Source organism: Caretta caretta, chromosome 12, assembly GCF_965140235.1.
Source record: "Caretta caretta isolate rCarCar2 chromosome 12, rCarCar1.hap1, whole genome shotgun sequence".
NCBI classification, from domain to species: domain Eukaryota; kingdom Metazoa; phylum Chordata; order Testudines; family Cheloniidae; genus Caretta; species Caretta caretta.
Genome location: NC_134217.1, coordinates 735,025 through 759,098, shown reverse-complemented (window position 1 = coordinate 759,098; position 24,074 = coordinate 735,025). Strand labels below are relative to the sequence as shown.

At 52.2% G+C, this 24,074-nt stretch overlaps 5 non-coding genes and 1 pseudogene across 5 annotated transcripts; 5 read left to right on the top strand and 1 right to left on the bottom strand.

The window, feature by feature from the left end:
• Positions 1–1,458: 1,458 nt before the first annotated feature.
• On the top strand, positions 1,459–1,633 carry LOC142068687 (U2 spliceosomal RNA; annotated as a pseudogene).
• Positions 1,634–3,204: 1,571 nt separating this feature from the next.
• On the top strand, positions 3,205–3,278 carry TRNAN-GUU (transfer RNA asparagine (anticodon GUU)). The gene has a single exon. It is a non-coding gene; the product is annotated as a tRNA-Asn (tRNA).
• A 3,272-nt stretch (positions 3,279–6,550) lies between these two features.
• Positions 6,551–6,624, top strand: TRNAN-GUU (transfer RNA asparagine (anticodon GUU)). The gene has a single exon. It is a non-coding gene; the product is annotated as a tRNA-Asn (tRNA).
• Positions 6,625–7,907: 1,283 nt separating this feature from the next.
• On the bottom strand, positions 7,908–7,989 carry TRNAS-AGA (transfer RNA serine (anticodon AGA)). Its single transcript has one exon. It is a non-coding gene; the product is annotated as a tRNA-Ser (tRNA).
• A 10,795-nt stretch (positions 7,990–18,784) lies between these two features.
• TRNAN-GUU (transfer RNA asparagine (anticodon GUU)) lies at positions 18,785–18,858 on the top strand. Its single transcript has one exon. It is a non-coding gene; the product is annotated as a tRNA-Asn (tRNA).
• A 3,608-nt stretch (positions 18,859–22,466) lies between these two features.
• TRNAN-GUU (transfer RNA asparagine (anticodon GUU)) lies at positions 22,467–22,540 on the top strand. The gene has a single exon. It is a non-coding gene; the product is annotated as a tRNA-Asn (tRNA).
• Positions 22,541–24,074: the final 1,534 nt, after the last annotated feature.

Below are 24,074 nucleotides of genomic sequence, written 5' to 3'. Positions count from 1 at the left end.
TGCTGACGTGTCCCGACGCCATGATAAGGAACATCGCAGCAAACGCCCTCCATGATGCAACAAAGAAGCGATCGGCAGAGCCCCCTCCAACCAAGAAACCGCCAACTTCCTGAGCGGTTCCCTGGATGGTGAATTCGGACGGGATGGGCGCGACATCGCTTCACTGTGGTCCCGCGCTCGCAGTGCCACGCATCACCTGGGGAAGCGCATCGGCTGCCGCTGGGAGTGGTGCGAGGAGCGCCAGGAGCTGGGAGTCCTGGGGCCGCAGATCAGGTCTGAGGACAACACCATTGTCACCCCGAGCGCCAGGGGCATGCTGGAGAGGACCCTGAAGGCGGCCATCCACTCACTGTACATGGAAGCTCTGAAGCATAAACCAGACCAGGGTAAAGCCTTCGACTGACCAGCAAGTGGGACGCCAGCAGCCACTTCCTTGCCTGGGGGCGGCTTCACCCGTTTCGGTGACTAGCGGTTCAGCCACTGCACCCGGCTCAACTGCGTCCCGCTCAACGGAGCCATCCACCACGGGAACCGAGACAAGCGTTGCAGGAAGTGCAGCTACTCCAACAAGACCCTGCCCCACATCCTGTGCAGCTGCAAGCCCCACTCCAGAGCCTGGCAGCTGCGCCACAACGCCATCCAGGACCACCTGGTGAAAGCCATTGCACCAAGCCTGGGGGAGGTCGCCATGAACTGCGCCATCCCCGGCACTGACAGCCGGCTGCGACCCGACGTGGTAGTCACCGACGAGGCCCAGAAAAAGATCATCCTCGTCGACATCACGGTCCCCTTCGAGAACAGGACCCCGGCCTTCCGAGAAGCCCGAGCTCGTAAGCTGGAAAAATACGCCCCTCTGGCCAACACCCTGAGAACGAAGGGCTACGAGGTGCAGATGGACGCCCTGATCGTCGGAGCCCTGGGCGCTTGGGACCCCTGCAACGAGCGTGTGCTGCGGACCTGTGGGATCGGTCAACACTACGCGCGGCTCATGCGGCGCCTCATGGTCTCGGACACCATCCGATGGTCCAGGGACATCTACATCGAACACATCACTGGCCACCAACAGTACCAGGAGGTGTGAGCTGGTTCGACATCGTGCATCCACTATGGGAAAGGGACTGAGAGGCTTTTTCCATTGGACCGTATGAACTGGAATCATAAACTCCCTGAACATTAAATCCCACCAAATGAGGGTAGATCCATCCCCATCATTGTATCCGCTCATTATACTCCACACCTGAACATAGCCATTATATGGACAACATACCCCCATATCTCAATGTCTGTACTTTGATCGGTTAAACTTTTACCCCCAATCAGAGAGATTGCAGATTATGTATTCCTTATGCCACCAGCTCCTAAACCAAATTTCGCACCCCTTGATAATCTGTACCTTATCCCCTCATAACCAGAAATTTCTATGCTTGAACCCTGTACCGTCTTCTTTTTATTTCAACATTATCTTAATAAAATTATTAAATCTGTTCTTATCAGTTTAATAGCTGATATGTCATTTATTTGAGGACTGTCTATTAAATTGATTTTTGAAACAGGGGGACGGACTAGGAGCTTGCTCTGTCCACCCCACACATCGGCCTGGTATTGCAGTGTCTCCAGGAACGGTGCAGCTCCTTTTGGGGAGAATCTTCTGGTTAGAAAAGCAGAAAGTTTTACTGTGACAAGGCTTCTTGAGAGCAGATTTCTTCAAGGGGCTGGAAAAAATTGGAACATTCTAGTACTTTACTTTCTTTATGACAAACTATTGTTACAATTTCTTGGGAGTGTTTTGCGAATCGATAGACGTGAGGTTCTTTGTCTTGCTAGAGGATTGTTTAAGAAGTTGGGATCTTTCTCTCTCATAACACTCAGACCCGGGGCTGAGAGTTTTGAGAAAGACTTGGAGAGTTGGAGGGCAGAGAGTGAAGAGTTGGAGGGCATAGTCTCCCCACCTTTAAAAGTTGGGGGCCAGGCCCCACTCCCTCCCCCACATTCCAGCACCTCTGCTTCTGGGACTATTTTATTCTTCAGCCATCTCTCTCAATTAACCATTTCCCTCCTTCAGCTCAGTGACAGCCCCACACTCTTTGCTTCCTACACGCAAAGATTGACACAGAGACCTTGCAAGGAAAACCTCCCCAAGGAGTCAGAAGCACCTGAAGTGCTGGAAAATAGAGGAGATTTGACAGTGGGACCCAGAGAGGTTCCCCAGCAGATGAAGGGGATCCCCTGCTGCCCAGGATCACCAATTGTAGGGAAGAACCAATTGGGTTTGCTTTTGGGAAGCTGCCAGGAATCAGATCTAAAATCATTATTCAGTCTGAGATATGGTTACAGCATCCATAACCCCAGTGTCACAACTCTTCAAATAGCTAGAACCTTATATTTTACTAGCCACAGAACGAAAGGGATTTGAATTAAACCCCTGTTCAGAGTTAATGAGGAGTGAGGGATCTTGGGGCTTTTCATTTCTTAGCCTCTGGCACCATCGCATGGCCATTTCAGTTTACTCTTTATAACAGTGGTCACCACCCGTCGATTGCGATCAACTGGTCAAACCTGGAGCCCCAGCCAGTCGATCCCGATCTCTGGGCCGCTAAAAGTCCAGCAGCGCAGCGGGGCTCAGAGGCTGCCTGCCTGCCCTGACCCCGGGCCCCTCCCAGACCCGACTGGCTGCTGGCACATCTCTGGGGCCCGTGGGGAAAGTGGGGGGTTAGGCAGCTCCATGCCCTGCCCCCACCTCCAGAACTGTCCCCGCAGCTCCCATTGGCTTGGAACCGGCCAATGGCAGCTGTAGGAGCGGTGCTTGCAGGTGAGGTCAGCACACAGAGACCCGCTGCCCCCCTCCCTCCCAGGTGTCGCATGCACAGACATGCCAGCAGCCAGCTCCTGACTGGGAACCACCTGTGGTAAGCACCTCCCAGCCGGAGCCTGCACCCCAAACCCCAGCCCGGGGCTCCCTCCAGACCCCGCACCCCAACACTCTGCCCCGGCACGGAACCCCTCCTGCACCCAAATTCCACCCCCAGAGTCCACACCCCACAGCTCCTCCTACAACCCAACACTCTGCCCAGCCCGGAGCCCGCTCCTGCACCAAGCTCTCTCCCAGAGCCTGCACCCCTCACTGCCTCCCACAACCGAACACTCTGCCCCACACGCGCACGCTGCTAGGCACCAGCTCTGGTAACAGCACATCAGTCTCTAGGTGTCTCTGTGGCGCAAGGGGTCAGCGTGTTTGGCTGTTAACTAAAAGGCTGGTGGTTCGAGCCCACCCAGGAACGGTGGTAACCCTGTGCTACTTCTTTGCTCCTCAAGACCTGCTGGGAGCCTCAAAGTTTCCCTTTTGCCACCTGAAAACTGCCCCTCTTGGCCTCAGTGGTTTCAGCTGGTGGCCCTCAGAGTGCACTGGATGCGACCCAGAATCCCATCTCCCCGCAGCCATACCAGGGGCTTAGGCTCAATCCTCACGGCAGAGTGCAAAACCTCGAACCTGGTATGTTTCGCTCCCTTCCCGCCTCCACTCAAGCGGCAAGGGAGAAACGGATGAGACGCGCCGGCTCGAAGACGCCTCTCTCCCACTTCCCTGTTGGCCCCCGCCTCAGCCACCTCCGGCCTCATGGCCTAGGCTCTTGGGGCTCTGCTGATTGCTGCCTCGCGTGAAGGCCCAGAGCAAAAAGAAACAAGTGCATCCCTAGCAGAGGATGGTTTCGATCCACCGACATCTGGGTTATGGGCCCAGCACGCTGCCGATGCGCCACTCTGCTGTGCCTTCAACCACAGCCCCCAGCATCTGGATTTAGGGGCACATTAACCTTTTGTGGGCCCTGGTGCCAAGCATATTTGTGGGCCCCATGTCGTCATTGTGGGCTCCGAGCATGGGCCTGGTGTGGCAGGGCAATTGATGCCCTAGTGTCCCCGGTCCTGAATCTCAGAGACATTTTTCATTTTGATCACACACCTCTACATGACTAGCTGCATTGCCATACACAGCTCCCTCAGCCCCCAGTTCTTCTCACTGAGCTCTACCCATGTGGGTTTACCAGTGTCCACAGTGAACAGAACTTTCAGAGTGATCAGGGAAGTTCCCCACAGATTTATCTCCTTCCTCATTCAGACCTTCTATAGCCATGCCTCCAGTGCCACCCCATGTCACCAGTCACTGTGTGTGCTCCCACTCTCAGCTCAAAGATCCAAAGCCAGCAGATGCCTGGTCAGTTCTGACAAATCCCTTCCCCAGCACCCATCCTGCCATTCGAGCAAGCCCCTTGCCAACACCATTTCCCCAAAGTGAGGACTTAGCCCTTGGGAATCTGAACACACCAGCCTTTCTCCCTCTGCTCCCATCTACAGGCTAGTCTACTGCTTGGTCACCACCACCTCTCCCCACGCTTGTTTCCTTTCTACTTTGGACATGCTCCCCAACCAGCTGGGACTATTCTCCCACTGCAAGCCTCACCTGCTTCCTCTTTCCCTAATCCCCTTGACATTCCTTTCCTATGGGTGACCTCTGTTCCTTGAGGTTCATTTCAGTTTCTTTATCTGCTCCTAGCTTAATGTCCCCCAGTAGTCACAGAGCCACCTGCAGCTTCTCTAACTATAGCCATGGGGCCAATTGTCAGAGGCCAGCCTTAGATAGCCGCAGCTACTAGTCAAGGGAGGGGTGGCAATTCCAAGGCTGAGCATGCTTGAACCTAGCAACGGCGGCACTAGGGCCTCTAAATCCTCAGCACTGGCCCTACGCAGCTGCAGACTCTGCAGTTAAGCGCTTCTCTCCTCTAGGCCATGGCTTTAAGTGCCTGAGATGCCCATCACCTGCAGCAGAGGCCACCAATTCCCACGCACCCCTCAGCTAGCACGTAGTCATGCAGAAAGTGCAGCCTGGATGATTTTGGAGGCTGGGGTACCAGGAAGTTCCCATCCCTGAGCAGCAGCTCTGCAACAAGCTCACATGGCCCCCCTCCGCTGTGGGCCCAGGACCCTGGGAAGACAGTGGAGTTACGCTGTGTATAACCAGTTCTGTCCAAAGCTTGTTGAAGTGAGTGGGAGTCTTTTCATTTTCTTTAATGGGCTGCATACAGAATCAAAGGACCCCATTCTCGACTCTGGGAGCAAAGCGCATTCTGTGCTGTACTGGTTTACTATGGTAACAGGAAGGTCTCACATTCCCCAGTGAATAAGCAACACCTTCTACAACACCTAACTTTTTCTGAGAGGCCTCCTGCCCAATTACGAAATGTAAACCTGCTTCGCTTACAAGGGCTGAAAATATCTGGTAGTGTGGTCACAAAAGCAAGGCCCTTCTGAATTCAGGAGGAATTTTCGAGGTGCACAGAACACAGACGGGACTGGTCCCTGCACGGTTACAGAACTGCGGTAAAGTGGAACAATTTTCAGCTTGTGTGATTGGAGGATATCTGGATCCATATGATAAGACTGTCCTACATAAATGAGGAAAAAGTGAGGTGCTTTTGTTATTCTCTTGTTCCACTCTTTGTTTCTGTGGGGAATTTGCCAGTGCAATATTACTGTCTTCCCTTTCAACAATCAAAACTAAAACAAATGAGAATGGCTGTTGAAAATAGCAATTCCAGTCCGAGTTAGCACTGGGGAGATGCCAGCATTTGTTGCTCAATTTTATTCTACTTTTTCCACAGCACGTTTCAGTGGATCAGCATATTTGATTGAGGAGAAATGAAGTAACAAGCAGCCCAAATTGAGCTTGAGCACTCCTGAGTTTTGAGAATGTTCAAATGTGGAAGGCAGGTGCTCGATTCCCTTTCTGAATATTGGATAAATCAAGAAAGGAAAAGCCAATTTCTGCTTCCCTGGCTCAGAATGGAAATCCTCCTACGGGCCTGGTACTGTATCTACAGCTGCCTAGGTCCTCGAGTAGAGCCTCCCCTCCCTTACTTTTCATTTTCACTTTTTGTCGGATCCACAGACCCCCCCTTGCTAGGCTTCAGACAGAGAGGGGCACTGTCCATTCAGTCCACCCAGTTCCTCCTTTGGGGGCTGCCAGGCGAGGTCACACCAGCATCCCTCATCCAGCCTGGGGAAATCTTTGAGGGTGATATCAGGATCAAAGCCTTCTACTCCTTGGGCACACTTGTTCCCCATTCACAGCGCCACCCCCTTCGAGCAGCCAGCTCCCCATTCACAGCAAGCTGCAGCGCATGGGGTCTCAGCTTCCCCACTCCCCCCGCTCCCTTTCCTGTGGATGGTGGCCAAGGGAATGCTGGGAAATGTAGTTCCTTCCCTGCTCCAGGGCTGGCTCTCTAGGCAGGGAGCTGGCCAAGGAACTACAACTCCCAGGGCCGCATGGGCTCTCAGCTCCCAGGCTGGATCCCTGCTGCTCCAAGACTCCACTTTGGCAGAGCTGCGAGAGGGGAGGAAGCAAGTGTTATGGGCCCCGTCTGAGCTTGGGCCTGGCATGATGGAGCCATTGGTGCCACGGTGAATCCGGTCCTGTCCGGACTAGCACCTTGCAAGCTCTAGCTTGGGCAGGAGATCTGCAGGCTGCACAGCCTTGGTAACAGCAGACAGATCTCTAGGTGTCTCTGTGGCGCAATGGGTCAGTGCATTCGGCTGTTAACCGAGAGGATGGTGGTTTGAGCCCACCCAGGGACGCTGGTAACCTCGTGCTATTTCCTTGCGCCTCAAGATATGCTGGGAGCCTCAAAGGCCCCTTTTTGCCACCTCAAACCCGACTCTCTTGGCCTCAGGGGGTTCAGCTGGTTACTCGAAGAGTGCGCTGGGTGCGAGTCAGAAACCCATCTCCCAGCAGCCATGCCGGGGGCTCGGGCTTAATCCTCAAGGCCTAGTGCAAAACCTTCAGCTGGGCACGTTTCGCTCCCTTCCCGCCTCCCCCCAAGCGGCAAGGGAGAAACAGACGAGACGCGCCAGCTCGAAGACGCCTCCCTCCCATTTCCCTGTTGGCTGCACACAGCCCTTGGCGTGTCTCATGGCTCACCAGGGAAGCGCGGCCATGCTGCCCCAGCCTGAGTCCCGGCCGCAGCCTGGCGCTTTCCCCAGGTCAGCTCCAAAAGTTCTTCGAGAGATGCGCTCGGTTCCCTCATGCCTCGCTGGGAACTAAAGGGAACCTCCCCTCCCCCGCCAGTGCTGCCCTTAGCTCCAGGCTGATTTTTCTGGGGAGGCAATGTGGAATTGACTCGTTTGCTGCTGAGAAGTGAGTCAGGCCAGTTCTTTGGAAGGCAAATGCAGAGCAGTTACACTGAAGGGGCACAGACCTGCAGTGGGGGCACAGTGGAAATTAATAATGGGAAGATCATTTGTTAAATTAGTCGTCACTGACAAGATTTGTCTGTGTTTCTATTTCAAGTAATGGTGTTATTTGGAGGAATCAGTACATATTTTTACTGTAGTAATTAAACCCTTAACTTTATTTAATCAAGCCAAAAATTTAGTGTCACTTATTTTTTCTCTGTCCTAGCAGGAATGAATTCAATTTTGTGACTTTCTTGAAAGTGCAGAGAGATTAACTGTGGGGAATTCAGTCTCTGTGTTTGTGAGCTGATGTTTTCCTCTCACAGTTCAGTGAATGCACTGCAATACTCAAAGGGATCTAAGGGCTGCTGTACGCTGGTCACTTAACTGGCAGAGCTACGTGTCTCAGGGTGTGAAAAATCCACACCCCCAAACCAATAGAGTTAAGCTGACCTAAGCCCTGGTTAGATAACGCTAAATAAAAGGAAGAATTGTTCTGTCCCTGTCGCTATTACAGGGATGGGAAAACCCCTCCAGTCAGTGTAGTGACGGTCTACCCAAGGTGCTAGAGAAGTGTCACAGCAACATTTTAAGTGTAGACAGCCAAAGAGACCAGATCTGGCTCCAGTTCACACTGTGGATGCTCAGGCACTAAGACTACAGTAATAATAACAGCCCAGTGCTTCCGTAGTTGGCAGGATTTGAACCTGCGCGGGGCAACCCCAATGGATTTCTAGTCCATCGCCTTAACCACTCGGCCACAACTACTTGATGTACAGCTGTTCCACTACACTATGATTCAGTCCTCACAGAATTGTCACTTCAAATGGTTTCCTCAGACCAGCTTCCCCAGCACACTCAAGGCTGTGCATTAGTGTAAGTGTGTCCATGGCTGAACAGCGAGAATTCCTGCTCATTTCCCTTCCGGCTGGAGCATGATGAGAGCGTGTTTGTGTTAACGACATTGCTGTAGATCATTGTTCATTCCCCACATTGACAAGCAAACAGTCCCTTTCCTAGTCAAATCTCCAGCACATCGTTCCAATAGCAGGGGTCAGGTTTTCTCTGGGGCATGGAAACTTTTCAGGGGGTTGGTGCGTGAACTCAGCCTTGCATTCCATCCTTGATGTTTCATGGACTAACAAGAGCAGCAAAAAGAAAGAGCCGAGCCAATGTCTCCCCGGCAGGGACGCAGGTGGCTACGTCCCTCTGTCTGACTATTGCTATTGCAGGAGAGAAGGGTTCACTGGAATTGAGTGCCCTGGCTCAGACAAGAGACACAAGGAGGTTTTGCTGTTCATGGATCTGTGCAAAGGAAATAGAATCATAGAATATCAGGGTTGGAAGGGACCTCAGGAGGTCATCTAGTCCAACCCCCTGCTCAAAAGCAGGACCAATCCCCAATTAAATCATCCCAGCCAGGGCTTTGTCAAGCCTGACCTTAAAAACTTCTAAGGAAAGAGATTCCACCACCTCCCTAGGCAACGCATTCCAGTGTTTCACCACCCTCCTAGTGAAAAAGTTTTTCCTAATATCCAACCTAAACCTCCCCCACTGCAACTTGAGACCATTACTCCTTGTCCTGTCCTCTTCTACCACTGAGAATAGTCTAGAACCATCCTCTCTGGAACCACCTCTCAGTTAGTTGAAAGCAGCTATCAAATCCCCCCTCATTCTTCTCTTCTGCAGACTAAACAATCCCGGTTCCCTCAGCCTCTCCTCATAAGTCATGTGTTCCAGACCCCTAATCATTTTTGTTGCCCTTCGCTGGACTCTTTCCAATTTATCCACATCCTTCTTGTAGTGTGGGGCCCAAAACTGGACACAGTACTCCAGATGAGGCCTCACCAATGTCGAATAGAGGGGGACGATCACGTCCCTCGATCTGCTCGCTATGCCCCTACTTATACATCCCAAAATGCCATTGGCCTTCTTGGCAACAAGGGCACACTGCTGACTCATATCCAGCTTCTCGTCCACTGTCACCCCTAGGTCCTTTTCTGCAGAACTGCTGCCTAGCCATTCGGTCCCTAGTCTGTAGCTGTGCATTGGGTTCTTCCGTCCTAAGTGCAGGACCCTGCACTTATCCTTATTGAACCTCATCAGATTTCTTTTGGCCCAATCCTCCAATTTGTCTAGGTCCCTCTGTATCCTATCCCTGCCCTCCAGCGTATTTACCACTCCTCCCAGTTTAGTGTCATCTGCAAATTTGCTGAGAGTGCAATCCACACCATCCTCCAGATCATTTATGAAGATATTGAACAAAACCAGCCCCAGGACTGACCCCTGGGGCACTCCACTTGACACCGGCTGCCAACTAGACATGGAGCCATTGATCACAACTTGTTGAGCCCGACAATCTAGCCAACTTTCTACTCACCTTATAGTGCATTCATCCAGCCCGTACTTCTTTAACTTGCTGACAAGAATACTGTGGGAGACCGTGTCAAAAGCTTTGCTAAAGTCAAGAAACAATACATCCACTGCTTTCCCTTCATCCACAGAACCAGTAATCTCATCATAGAAGGTGATTAGATTAGTCAGGCATGACCTTCCCTTGGTGAATCCATGCTGACTGTTCCTGATCACTTTCCTCTTCTCTAAGTGCTTCAGGATTGATTCTTTGAGGACCTGCTCCATGATTTTTCTGGGGACTGAAGTGAGGCTGACTGGCCTGTAGTTCCCAGGATCCTCCTCCTTCCGTTTTTTAAAGATTGGCACTACATTAGCCTTTTTCCAGTCATCCGGGAATTGTGTCTCTGTGTGAAATTGAGGTGGGAAATGAAACATCCACATGGTGGCCCAATGCCCTATGGAATGTGGGTGAAGGGCTCTGGCTGAGAAATGATTTAACAGGAGTTTGTTTCAATTTATTGCCCTGATTAAAAACTATGGTGGCCATTGCTGTTAGTCTGGTACCTGTGTAGGACACCCCGGTGGGTGTCAAATCCGTGGCCTTAATCAGGTAGTCGATTCTTTTTGTCAAGGTCCAAATTTCTTGGACAAGGGACAGTCAAGGTCTAGACTCCAGAGAAACCAAGACATTGAGGTAATAAGAAGTATATAAAAAGATTTTGCAGTCACTGTGGGCATAGCTATGATGTGTCGTGTTTCACTCTTTATATCTGGCCCCACTGCCAGCTCTGGTGGGATAAGGAACACTTCAGGCTGTCACTGAACTGAAGGTGGGAGATCATTTTTTGACTGGGAGAGGGACACCTCCTCTTAAAGGTGTTTGTCTGGCTGGCAACCCTGGTTCCCAGGTCTCTCCTGAGGGAAGAAAGTTTCTATGCAAATACCAAAACTTCTAAGGGAGAGGAGGGAAAGATGATGGCCACACGATGGGGCCAGCTTGAACCCACAATGTGGTGCTTTCACGTGGGATGACTCTGAACATTGATTGATCTCCACTCCCTTGGATTTGAAGAGATGTTTACTTTTGGACTTGGTGAACTGCAAGGCCGAAGCAATTATATCCGGGGTCTCAAACTCCCAGCCTCCAGGCCATTTGCGGCTTGCGAGCCTCCCAATGTGGCCCGCAGGGCTCCAGCAGTTTTGGGGCCGGTTCTCTCTCTCGGCCCCACCTGCTGCCCCCAGATGCTCCCCCCTGCCACTTCAGGGGCCCGGGCAGCACAGCAGAGCTGAGCGGCATCTTCCTGCTCGCTCCAGTGGCTGCTGGCCCCTCCCTGCTCGTGCTGCCAATGCCCCGAGCACCTCTGCGGCCAATGGTGGGGGTAGTGCCTGGGGGCAGCAGGGTGAGGAGGTCCCCCCCGACCTTGGAGCCCCAGGTAAGCACTGGACCTCCGACCCCCTCCCAGAGCCTGCACCCCCACCCCTTCCTCCTGCACCCCCACCCCCTGCCCCAGTCCAGAGCCTCCACCCAGGACCCAAACTCCATCCCAGAGCCTGCACCCAAGACCCCCTCCCCCACCCAAACTCCCTCCCAGAGCCCAGCCTCTCACCTCTTCTGCACCCAAACGCCCTCCCAGAGCCTGCACCCCAATCCCCTACCCCAGACCTTTCTCCCACCCAAACTCCCTCCCAGAGCCTTAGGCAGGTTGGGGCCAGAGTTTTTGGGGGGTGGAGTTTTGGGGAGCGGGTTCTGTGTGGCATGAGTGACATTATTGGCCCACTGGGAGAATTTGAGGACTGACACTGGCCCTAAGGGAAAGTGAGTTTGAGACCCTGCTTTAAGGCATTGGAGCAATGCTGGGGAGATGGAAGGGCACAGAGCTGGGGAGCAGTGTGTGCTCCAAGGAAAGTTGTTGTGCTCTGGTGACACAGAGCGGGTGTGGGGATTTTGTTAGCTGTGGTGTTTGTGTAGAAATAAAGTTCACTAACAAAACTGTTCCTCCTCCAGGAGTCCTTTGTTGAGAGTGTAGCTCACTGATTGAATATTTGCCAGCAGGGCAATGGGTTCCTAGTTCAAATCCAAGCACTTCCCTTTAAAAACTTTTTCGATTGAAAATCGATTTCCAGACCCATCTCTAGTGTGTTCAGGAGTCCACTGAATGGGGATGCTTCAAATGAATGTAAACACTCAGCATTTGCCTCGCGAATGTAGAAAACCCAGCAGAGCTGTCCAGCAGCTGAAATCCGCTCCAGTCCTCGCGTCTCCAAGAGGGACACTTTGTATTTGGGACATGTGTGACACCTCTGGGACGGTGACAGGTGAAAAATGCTGGATTCCAATGACACCTGAGACCACAGGAGGGGAAGGTGAATGGCAGCACCGCACAGGGTCATAACACTCAGACCCGGGGCTTCACTGTCACTACCCCTGTGTTTGCCCTCATTTATATCCTAAGAAACACACCCTTCCCCCTCCGCCACACACTGTCACACCCAACCTTTTCCCCTGGAGCCCACCCCAACCCTGCCCTATCCCTCTCCCACACATACACCATGGGACACAGCCTCTTTGTGACTCACCCAGGTCGGGACTTGCCTCTGCATTGCCCCAACAGGGGACCAATGAGCCTACAGATAGAAAAGACTTCCCTTCCCTTCTTCAGAGTCTCATTAACCTCACCCAGGAGAAGTTCCAGCACCGGGCGGCTCAAAGCACCAACCTTCCCCTCAGCAGCGGAAGGTGGGAAGCAGCTCGATCACACGGAAGGAGGCTCCCCACCTCTGTTGCTACCGTCCTGCAGCATTTAATGTGGATTTGTTTTAGCTAATGCAACCCCCTCATCCATACATACATCCATGGAACAAGGAGACAAGCCCCTAACTAGGGGTTCTACTGGTGCAATGGGTTAGCACATAGTACTTATAGAGCAGTCCTGTGTGGAATAGTGCTGAGGTTGTGAATTCAAACCTCACCTGGAGCACTGGTTTTCTTTAAGCAAATGGCTTCTGCCAATCATTTTGCCCTGTGGAAAATACAATCCCAGCTCAGAAGACACTGAGGTCCCTCCCTTTATCAAGTGCAGGGCAGATTTCACACATCTACAATGCTCCGCTATCCACCAGCCACCAGTGTCAGGAGGGGTCAAACAGAGCCCAGAGCATGGCCCATTCTGTGATTCTTCACCCCCCGACCCTCCTCAATCTTTGCTCACCGAACCACCTTTGGGAACACTCTCTTGGCTATGAGACTCAAACACTGCCTGTGTGTGTGGTTTTTGTTTATACCTGTGTGGGCCTGTGCAGTGTGTGATTTTCTCTTTCTCTCTGTGTGTTTGTCTCTCTGTTTGTGTTGGTATGTTTTGTGTCTGTCGTGTTGATGTGCATGTGCGTCCTGGGTGATTTTTGTGAATGCCTTCCCCAGTTTTGTGTGCGTGTGTGTATGATTTTTGCATGCATATTGTTTTTTGCTTAGTATTCTTTTGGTATGTGGATTTTGTGTTTTCTTGTTGTGTGCTTTTTCTGTGTTTTTGGTGTGGGTTTGTTCTTTGTATGTTTTGAGTGGCTTTCCCTTATGTGTGTATGGCTTTGTGTGTGTGTGTGTGTGCGGTTTTTGTTTATGTCTGTGTGGGCCTGTGCACTGTGTGATTTTCTCTTTCTCTCTGTGTGTTTGTCTCTCTGTTTGTATCTTCATGTGTAAATTCACTGTAACTTTTCAAAATATCCACAGCTTTGCCAATTTTCACCAGGAATTTTTCTCCATCAACCAATTCTCACTTGTTCCCTACCACTTGGTGACCATTGCCCCAGGGCCCTGTCACTCTCAGGGTCCTGATTTCCCACTGACTCTTCCCCTTTCTATTGGGACTGGGAACTAGCCAACCAAAAAACCCCATAAAGTTTTAGTAAAGGGCCAACAGTTCCCTTACACAAGCCAGCCCCGTGAGGGTCACTGATGGCCAGAGAAGGCAGCAGAAGCTGGTCCCATGGTGTAATGGTCAGCACTCAGGACTCTGAATTCTGCAAGCTGAGTTCAAATCTCAGTGTGACCTTGTGGTAAATCTCTGGAGCTCAAAGTGTTCCTGTCTCCAGCTGAGCAAAAGCGAGTTGTTTACCTTCTACTGGGTGACTCGTGCCCACTGGAGCCAGGTCTTTGGGTGGGATGGCTGCCATGGTTTGGGGCTCTAGGGCTGGCTACTGATGCCTGCAGTCCTGTGGTTTGACCTGGTGGTTGGGATTCTCGCTGCTTCACCTGATGCCCACAAGTTTGGCCCTTGTGCTTGCTGTCACACTTTTCCTCTTTCCCACATGGCGCTTGAAGAAAGGAGTGGCAGGGCCAAGCTTCAAAGTCAGGGCTAGGTAGGAGGGAGGAAGATTCCCAGGCTGGAGACCAGCACACCTCTCCTCGTCTGGGCACCTACAGCAGAGGCGGCTGGTGCTGACAGCTCCAAGGGAAGGTTTATAAGCCACAGAGCAACTGAGGGTAGGGCAAGAGGAGGGGAGGACCGTGTGTATGTGTGGCCATCAGATGGGCATAAGACATCTGGCCAGCCTGCTCCCTTGCATGCCGAACACCCACTGAATGTCACCCACAGACCAGCATGCAGGGCGGCTGCTGATTCTCAGTGGCCAGCATCAGAAGATGGTAGGAAAGCAGGGCCACCCTGGTGGGGCCTCTGACCGTTCCCACTCCAGGTACTCACTGTTGCAGCAGGGCAGGAGATTTTACCCCAAGAGGCTTTTACCCAGCTGGGGAGAAGCAGAGAAACAGCCAGCTCCCAAGGCGCTATTTAGCCCCCTCAAGCACAGGGACAACCGCACATTTGGAGGAGGGAAACTGCTCTACACGCTAGCCCGGGCATCTGCCCATTTACTTTGGCAAGTCAGGAATGACAAAGGCTAGACTGGACGCACCTGGGGCTCACGCCCTAGCCTTTGTGACGCCCAAACCCAACTCCTTGCCGGGGGTCTAGCTGAAGCCAGAGCATTGGCCTGAGCAGCCAAGAAGAGGATCCAACCCTGAAGAAAGCAGGACTTTCAGCACAAAGGGAAAACTGCACAAGTCCAACCACGAAGGGACTCGAACCCTCAATCACTTCATCCAAAGTCAGATGCCTTATCCATTAGGCCACATGAGAGAAGCCTCTCCATAGAGTTCTTTGGAAAAGGTGGACACTGAGTGTCATAAATATAAAGGGAAGGGTAAACCCCTTTAAAATCCCTCCTGGCCAGAGGAAAAATCCTCTCACCTGTAAAGGGTTAAGAAGCTAAAGGTAACCTTGCTGGCACCTGACCAAAATGAACAATGAGGAGACAAGAGACTTTCAAAAGCTGGGAGGGGGGAGAAAAACAAAGGGTTTGTGTCTGTCTGGGTGATGCTTTTGCCGGAGACAGAACAGGAATGGAGTCTTAGAACTTAGTAAGTAATCTAGCTAGCTAAGTGTTAGATTATGATTTCTTTAGATGGCTGAGAAAATAGCTGTGCTGAATAGAACGAATATTCCTGTCTGTGTGTCTTTTTTGTAACTTAAGGTTTTGTCTAGAGGGATTCTGTATGTTTTGAATCTAATTACCCTGTAAGGTATTCACCATCCTGATTTTACAGAGGTTATTCTTTTCTTTTTACTTCAATTAAAAGTCTTCTTGTAAGGAAACTGAATGCTTTTTCATTGTTCTAAGATCCAAGGGTTTGGGTCTGTGGTCACCTATGCAAATTGGTGAGGATTTTTACCAAACCTTCCCCAGGAAGTGGGGTGCAAGGGATGGGAGGATTCTGGGGGGAAAGACATGTCCAAACTCCATTTTTTCAGGAACCCAGATAAAGTTTGGTGGTAGCAGTGGAAATCCAAGGGCAAAGGGTAAAATAATTTGTACCTTGGGGAAGTTTTAACCTAAGCTGGTAAAAGTAAGCTTCGGAGGTTTTCATGCAGGTCCCCACATCTGTACCCTAGAGTTCAGAGTGGGGAAGGAAACTTGATACTGAGTTTCTCAGGTCAGCTACTGAGGGGGGCAGAGGCTCTCTGGGCACAAGAAGTCGAGTTCCCAGCGAGATGTGAGACTTAATTCTATGGAGCCAGGTGCAGGACTTTGGCAGGAAGGCTTAGGCATGGGGGATTGGGGTGCAGCAGGTGGGCTGGCTGTCTAGGTGTAGAGATTTATTGACCCTGAGGTGCAGGAGGGAGGAAGAGGAGGAGGAACTGGCAGTGACTGTGGAGGAAAAAGCGGACGGGGAGAGGCTCTCAGCAAGCCTGGCCAGCTCAGTCCACAGAGCATCAGGCTCTTAATGGGTGGGACCAGGCATCAAGCCCCTGTCCAGGCAACTCAGCCCTTGTGTGCCAGGAGCCAAATCATTCCTGGTGCTGTCCAGAGCCATGTGTGGGAAAGGGAGGCTTAGACTTGTGCACCCTGCTCTGTGGCAGGGATCCTGGTAGCTCAGACTCAGGTGTTGTATCATATTAAAGAAGTTCTGTATTAAAATCACAAATGAGTTTGATTCCCCATAGTTTAACTTCCAGGGTATTACTAATTAAGAGGTGTCTTGGTTTTTGGTACTGTTTCTCTCCCTCTCTGTGTGAATCATAGAATCATAGAATATAAGGGTTGGAAGGGACCCCAGAAGGTCATCTAGTCCAACCCCCTGCTCGAAGCAGGACCAATTCCCAGTTAAATCATCCCAGCCAGGGCTTTGTCAAGCCTGACCTTAAAAACCTCTAAGGAAGGAGATTCTACCACCTCCCTAGGTAACGCATTCCAGTGTTTCACCACCATCTTAGTGAAAAAGTTTTTCCTAATATCCAATCTAAACCTCCCCCACTGCAGCTTGAGACCATTACTCCTCGTTCTGTCATCTGATACCATTGAGAACAGTCTAGAGCCATCCTCTTTGGAACCCCCTTTCAGGTAGTTGAAAGCAGCTATCAAATCCCCCCTCATTCTTCTCTTCTGCAGGCTAAACAATCCCAGCTCCCTCAGCCTCTCCTCATAACTCATGTGTTCCAGACCCCTAATCATTTTTGTTGCCCTTCGCTGGACTCTCTCCAATTTATCCACATCCTTCTTGAAGTGTGGGGCCCAAAACTGGACACAGTACTCCAGATGAGGCCTCACCAATGTCGAATAGCTAATTGTGTTAGTACATTCTAAGACAGAGTCTATTCTCAAAGCAATTCTTTGTAACAACAACTACTCACACAGAAAGAGACTCAAAGCAATATTCTGTAAGAACAGAAACAGCACCCAGAGACTCCCCGCCCTTTTGTTGTATTCATCTCGCTTTGTTAACAATTGTGATTAAAATAGAGATAGAGGATGTATGTGGATGGATGCTTGGTGTGGATAATAACTGAATGATCAGGGAGGTGCCAGCCTAAGAATCCAGTGTCCATCAGCTGAAGAAGGCGTCAAGTGGAAATAACCAGAGGACCCCCGGAGGGCAGACTGGAATCCACCCAACAGCCTCAAGGATGGGAGAACCAAAGAACAAGATAACATCTGGCAGCACGGAGCCGTCAGGAATGTGCCATCTGCTGATTGATTCAGCAACAGCATGATGAAGCAATTCCCATAGACTGGCATAGGAAGAAATTCCTATAAAAATGGACTCTAGAAAGTGAGAACTTTGGGGTCTGATTCTGCAAACCAACTTCCAGGAGCATCAGATGAGCATCTGACAAGGCCCTGCTCCCTTCTCATGTCCAGGCCACCTAGCCAGTGGCTTGGCATGAGCAACTCTAAGGCTGGTAACTATGATAACAACCTTGCAGAACCTCTGTGTGTGTGGGAGTGTGTGTGCCTATGAATGAATGTGTGAATAAATATGAAATTGAATGGAATGTTATAGCTATAACTAACTGCTTACTATGATTCTTTCTGTATTCACAATAAATGTGGCATTTTGCCTTTTCCCCTTTAATAAGATCCTGCTGGTTTTTATTTTACTGGTATAACACAGGGAAGGCTTCTGTACTCAGAGTGCTGACTTTGAGAGTTCCTAGGGTTTGCTTGACTCCTGCTCCATCTCAGGCCCTACTCCCCACCCCTGTCCAGTCTCTTGCCATGCCGCCCTATTTCTTCCTCTCCCCCCTCCTCCCACACACCTGATCAATGGCAGGTGGGAGGAGCTGAAGGAGAAGAGGAGGAGGTTGTGAGCCAGGCCGGCTAGCAGGTGGGGGGTGCGGGCAGGAGCTGGCTGCCAGTGGGCGCTGAGTACCTAAAACAGTAGCCTGCTAATCTTTTGTCATCCTTGTGGGCCGGAGGTGCAGAAGCCCCCTAAAAGTGTGCGGGCCACAGGCACCCAAACTGTGGCCCACCCCTTCCCCCTGACCCCCCCATTCCCCCAAGATCCCAACCCCGCATCGCCCCATCTCCCCAAGACCCTGGCCCCCGCTTGCTCGTCTCCACCCCCTCCTGCAGTCCCTTGTCCTTAGGGCTGGTAAAGAGTTTGAGGGCATAGTCTCCCCAACCTTTAAAAGTTGGAGTCCAGGCCCCACTCCCTCCCCCGCATTCCAGCACCTCTGCTTCTGGGACTATTTTATTCTTCTCCCACCTCTCTCAATTAACCATTTCCCTCCTTCAGCTCAGTGACAGCCCCACACTCTTTGCTTCTAAAAGTCCAGCAGCGCAGCGGGGCTCAGAGGCTGCCTGCCTGCCCTGGCCCCAGGCCCCTCCCAGACCCGGCTGGCTGCTGGCACATCTCTGGGGCCCATGGGGAAAGTGGGGGGTTAGGCAGCTCCATGCCCTGCCCCCACCTCCAGAACTGTCCCCGCAGCTCCCATTGGCTTAGAACCGGCCAATGGCAGCTGTAAGGGCGGTGCTTGCAGGTGTGGTCAGCGCACGGAGACCCACTGCCCCCCTCCCTCCCAGGGGTCGCATGCACAGACGTGCCAGCAGCCAGCTCCTGACTGGGAACCACCTGTGGTAAGCACCTCCCAGCCGGAGCCTGCACCCCAAACCCCAGCCCGGGGCTCCCTCCAGACCCCGCACCCCAACACTCTGCCCCGGCACGGAACCCCTCCTGCACCCAAATTCCACCCCCAGAGTCCACACCCCACAGCTCCTCCTACAACCCAACACTCTGCCCAGCCCGGAGCCCGCTCCTGCACCAAGCTCTCTCCCAGAGCCTGCACCCCTCACTGCCTCCCACACCCCAACACTCTGCCCCACACACGCACGCTGCTAGGCACCAGCTTTGGTAACAGCACATCAGTCTCTAGGTGTCTCTGTGGCGCAAGGGGTCAGCGCGTTCGGCTGTTAACCGAAAGGCTGGTGGTTTGAGCCCACCCAGGGACGGTGGTAACCCTGTGCTACTTCTTTGCTCCTCAAGACCTGCTGGGAGCCTCAAAGTTTCCCTTTTGCCACCTGAAAACTGCCCCTCTTGGCCTCAGTGGTTTCAGCTGGTGGCCCTCAGAGTGCACTGGATGCGACCCAGAATCCCATCTCCCCGCAGCCATACCAGGGGCTTGGGCTCAATCCTCACGGCAGAGTGCAAAACCTTGAACCTGGTATGTTTCGCTCCCTTCCCACCTCCACTCAAGTGGCAAGGGAGAAACGGATGAGACGCGCCGGCTCGAAGACGCCTCCCTCCCACTTCCCTGTTGGCAGCACACAGCCCTTGGCCTGCCTCATGCCTCGTCAGGTAAGCGCGGCCATGTTGCCCAGGCCACAGCCTGGCCCACCCCGGCTGACAGAGCGCAGAGCCCCGTGAGTCAATGGCAGGTCGAGTCGGGAGCCTCAGCTCTTTCCCCTGACAGCCGCACAGAGCTGTGTAGTGTCCCGAGAGCCTCCCTCCTGTTCTACGCAGAAGCCGCCTGCCGGTGCGGGTGGGAGAAGGGGACGAGGAAGCACGGCTGCCTCCAGCTGGGACAGGAGCCCTCACCACACGCAGGCCTCTTGCCTTCAGTCCAGGCAGTCAGAGGTGCCAGGGAGCTCCCTGGCAGGCCCCTGCCTCAGCCACCTCTGTCCTCATAGCCTAGGCTCTTGGGGCTCTGCTGGTTGCTGCCTCGCGTGAAGGCCCAGAGCAAAAAGAAACAAGTGCAGCCCTAGCAGAGGACGGTTTCGATCCACCGACATCTGGGTTATGGGCCCAGCACGCTGCCGCTGCGCCACTCTGCTGGGTCTTCACCCACAGCCCCTGGCATCTGGATTTAGGGGCAGATTAACCTTTTGTGGGCCCTGGTGCCAAACATATTTGTGGGCCCCTATGTCGTCATTGTGGGCTCCGAGCATGGGCCTGGTGTGGCAGGGCAATTGATGCCCTAGTGTCCCCGGTCCTGAATCTCAGAGACATTTTTCATTTTGATCACACACCTCTACATGACTAGCTGCATTGCCATACACAGCTCCCTCAGCCCCCAGTTCTTCTCACTGAGCTCTACCCATGTGGGTTTACCAGTGTCCACAGTGAACAGAACTTTCAGAGTGATCAGGGAAGTTCCCCACAGATTTATCTCCTTCCTCATTCAGAACTTCTATAGCCATGCCTCCAGTGCCATCCCATGTCACCAGTCACTGTGTGTGGTCCCACTCTCAGCTCAAAGATCCAAAGCCAGCAGATACCTGGTAGGTTCTGACAAATCCCTTCCCCAGCACCCATCCTGCCATTCGAGCAAGCCCCTTGCCAACCATTTCCCCAAAGTGAAGACTTAGCCCTTGGGAATCTGAACACACCAGCCTTTCTCCCTCTGCTCCCATCTACAGGCTAGTCTACTGCTTGGTCACCACCACCTCTCCCCACGCTTGTTTCCTTTCTACTTTGGACATGCTCCCCAACCAGCTGGGACTATTCTCCCACTGCAAGCCTCACCTGCTTTCTCATTCCCTGATCCCCTTGACATTCCTTTCCTATGGGTGACCTCTGTTCCTTGAGGTTAATTCCAGTTTCTTTATTTGCTCTAGCTTTATGGTCCTCAATAGTCACAGAGCCACCTGCAGCTTCTCTGACTATAGCCATGGGGCCAATTGTCAGAGGAGAGCCTTAGATAGCCGCAGCTACTAGTCAAGGGAGGGGTGGCAATTCCAAGGCTGAGCATGCTTGAACCTAGCAATGGCGGCACTAGGGCCTCTAAATCCTCAGCACTGGCCCTAGGCAGCTGCAGACTCTGCAGTTAAGCTCTTCCCTCCTCTAGGCCATGGCTTTAAGTGCCTGAGATGCCCATCACCTGCAGCAGAGGCCACCAATTCCCACGCACCCCTCAGCTAGCACGTAGTCGTGCAGAAAGTGCAGCCTGGATGATTTTGGAGGCTGGTGTACCAGGAAGTTCCCATCCCTGAGCAGCAGCTCTGCAACAAGCTCACATGGCCCCCCTCCGCTGTGGGCCCAGGACCCTGGGAAGACAGTGGAGTTACCCTGTGTATAACCAGTTCTGTCCAAAGCTTGTTGAAGTGAGTGGGAGTCTTTTCATTATCTTTAATGGGCTGCGTACAGAATCAAAGGACCCCATTCTCGACTCTGGGAGCAAAGCGCATTCTGTGCTGTACTGGTTTACTATGGTAACAGGAAGGTCTCACATTCCCCAGTGAATAAGCAACACCTCCTACAACACCTAACTTTTTCTGAGAGGCCTCCTGCCCAATTACGAAATGTAAACCTGCTTCGCTTACAAGGGCTGAAAATATCTGGTAGTGTGATCACAAAAGCAAGGCCCTTCTGAATTCAGGAGGAATTTTCGATGTGCACAGAACACGGACGGGACTGGTCCCTGCACGGTTACAGAACTGCGGTAAAGTGGAACAATTTTCAGCTTGTGTGATTGGAGGATATCTGGATCCATATAATAAGACTGTCCTACATAAATGAGGAAAAAGTGAGGTGCTTTTGTTATTCTCTTGTTCCACTCTTTGTTTCTGTGGGGAATTTGCCAGTGCAATATTACTGTCTTCCCTTTCAACAATCAAAACTAAAACAAATGAGAATGGCTGTTGAAAATAGCAATTCCAGTCCGAGTTAGCACTGGGGAGATGCCAGCATTTGTTGCTCAATTTTATCCTACTTTTTCCACAGCACGTTTCAGTGGATCAGCATATTTGATTGGGGAGAAATGAAGTAACAAGCAGCCCAAATTGAGCTTGAGCACTCCTGAGTTTTGAGAATGTTCAAATGTGGAAGGCAGGTGCTCGATTCCCTTTCTGAATATTGGATAAATCAAGAAAGGAAAAGCCAATTTCTGCTTCCCTGGCTCAGAATGGAAATCCTCCTACGGGCCTGGTACTGTATCTACAGCTGCCTAGGTCCTCGAGTAGAGCCTCCCCTCCCTTACTTTTCATTTTCACTTCTTGTGGGATCCACAGACCCCCCCTTGCTAGGCTTCAGACAGAGAGGGGCACTGTCCATTCAGTCCACCCAGTTCCTCCTTTGGGGGCTGCCAGGCGAGGTCACATCAGCATCCCTCATCCAGCCTGGGGAAGTCTTTGAGGGTGATATCCGGACCAAAGCCTTCTACTCCTTGGGCACACTTGTTCCCCATTCACAGCGCCACCCCCTTCGAGCAGCCAGCTCCCCATTCACAGCAAGCTGTAGCGCATGGGGTCTCAGCTTCCCCACTCCCCCCGCTCCCTTTCCTGTGGATGGTGGCCAAGGGAATGCTGGGAAATGTAGTTCCTTCCCTGCTCCAGGGCTGGCTCTCTAGGCAGGGAGCTGGCCAAGGAACTACAGCTCCCAGGGCCCCACGGGCTCTCAGCTCCCAGGCTGGATCCCTGCTGCTCCGAGGCTCCACTTTGGCAATGCTGCGAGAGGGGAGGAAGCGAGTGTTATGGGCCCGTCTGAGCTTGGGCCTGGCACGGTGGAGCCATTGGTGCCACGGTGAATCCGGTCCTGTCTGGACTAGCGCCTTGCAAGCTCTAGCTTGGGCAGGAGATCTGCAGGCTGCACAGCCTTGGTAACAGCAGACAGGTGTCTAGGTGTCTCTGTGGCACAATGGGTCAGTGCATTCGGCTGTTAACTGAGAGGATGGTGGTTCAAGCCCACCCAGGGACGCTGGTAACCTCGTGCTATTTCCTTGCGCCTCAAGATGTGCTGGGAGCCTCAAAGGCCCCTTTTTGCCACCCCAAACCCGACTCTCTTGGCCTCAGAGGGTTCAACTGGTGGCCCGCAGAGTGCGCTGGATGCGAGTCAGAAACCCATCTCCCAGCAGCCATGCCGGGGGCTTGGGCTTAATCCTCAAGGCCAAGTGCAAAACCTTCAGCTGGGCACATTTCATTTCATTTCATTTCATTTCATTTCACTCCCTTCCCGCCCCCGCCCCCATGCTGCAAGAAACCAACACACACACAATCTCTCCCTAACCTGTTTGCAAACCCTTGGCGCACGTTCCCCAAGCTGGGCAACATGCTCCCAGCTGAAGGTGACCACGCACCCTGCCAGGGGCAGGCTCTGCTCAGCCAGGCTCCGCACCGCCTGCACTAGACAGGTGGGTCCCAGCCCCAAAACTTACTCACATTTCACCCCAATGGCCCCAAACTGCCGCTTTTAATATGCAAATAAGGAGCAGCCACGCTCAGGCCTCTCCCCAGCTCTCCAGGGCAGCCTGCAGGCAGAGAACAAGGTGAGATTTAAATTAGCCAGGATGAAAAGGAGGACTTGTGGCACCTTAGAGACTAACCAATTTATTTGAGCATGAGCTTTCGTGAGCTACAGCTCACTTCATCGGATGCAAACCGTGGAAACTGCAGAGGACATTATATACACACAGAGACCATGAAACAATACCTCCTCCCACCCCACTGTCCTGCTGGTAATAGCTTATCTAAAGTGATCATCAAGTTGGGCCATTTCCAGCACAAATCCAGGTTTTCTCACCCTCCGCCCCCTCACACACAAACTCACTCTCCTGCTGGTAATAGCTTATCCAAAGTGACCACTCTCTTCACAATGTGTGTGATAATCAAGGTGGGCCATTTCCTGCACAAATCCAGGTTCTCTCACTCCCTCACCCCCCTCCAAAAACCACACACACAAACTCACTCTCCTGCTGGTAATAGCTTATCCAAAGTGACCACTCTCCCTACAATGTGCGTGATAATCAAGGTGGGCCATTTCCAGCACAAATCCAGGCTTTCTCACCCTCCCCCGCCCCCGGAAACAAACACACACACACACACACTCTCCTGCTGGCAATAGCTCATCCAAACTGACCACTCTCTAAGTTTAAATCCAAGTTTAACCAGAACGTCTGGGGGGGGGGGGGTAGGAAAAAACAGGGGGAAATAGGCTACCTTGCATAATGACTTAGCCACTCCCAGTCTCTATTTAAGCCTAAATTAATAGTATCCAATTTGCAAATGAATTCCAATTCAGCAGTTTCTCGCTGGAGTCTGGATTTGAAGTTTTTTTGTTGTAGGACAGCGACCTTCATGTCTGTAATTGCGTGACCAGAGAGATTGAAGTGTTCTCCGACTGATTTATGAATGTTATAATTCTTGACATCTGATTTGTGTCCATTTATTCTTTTACATAGAGACTGTCCAGTTTGACCAATGTACATGGCAGGGGGGCATCGCTGGCACATGAT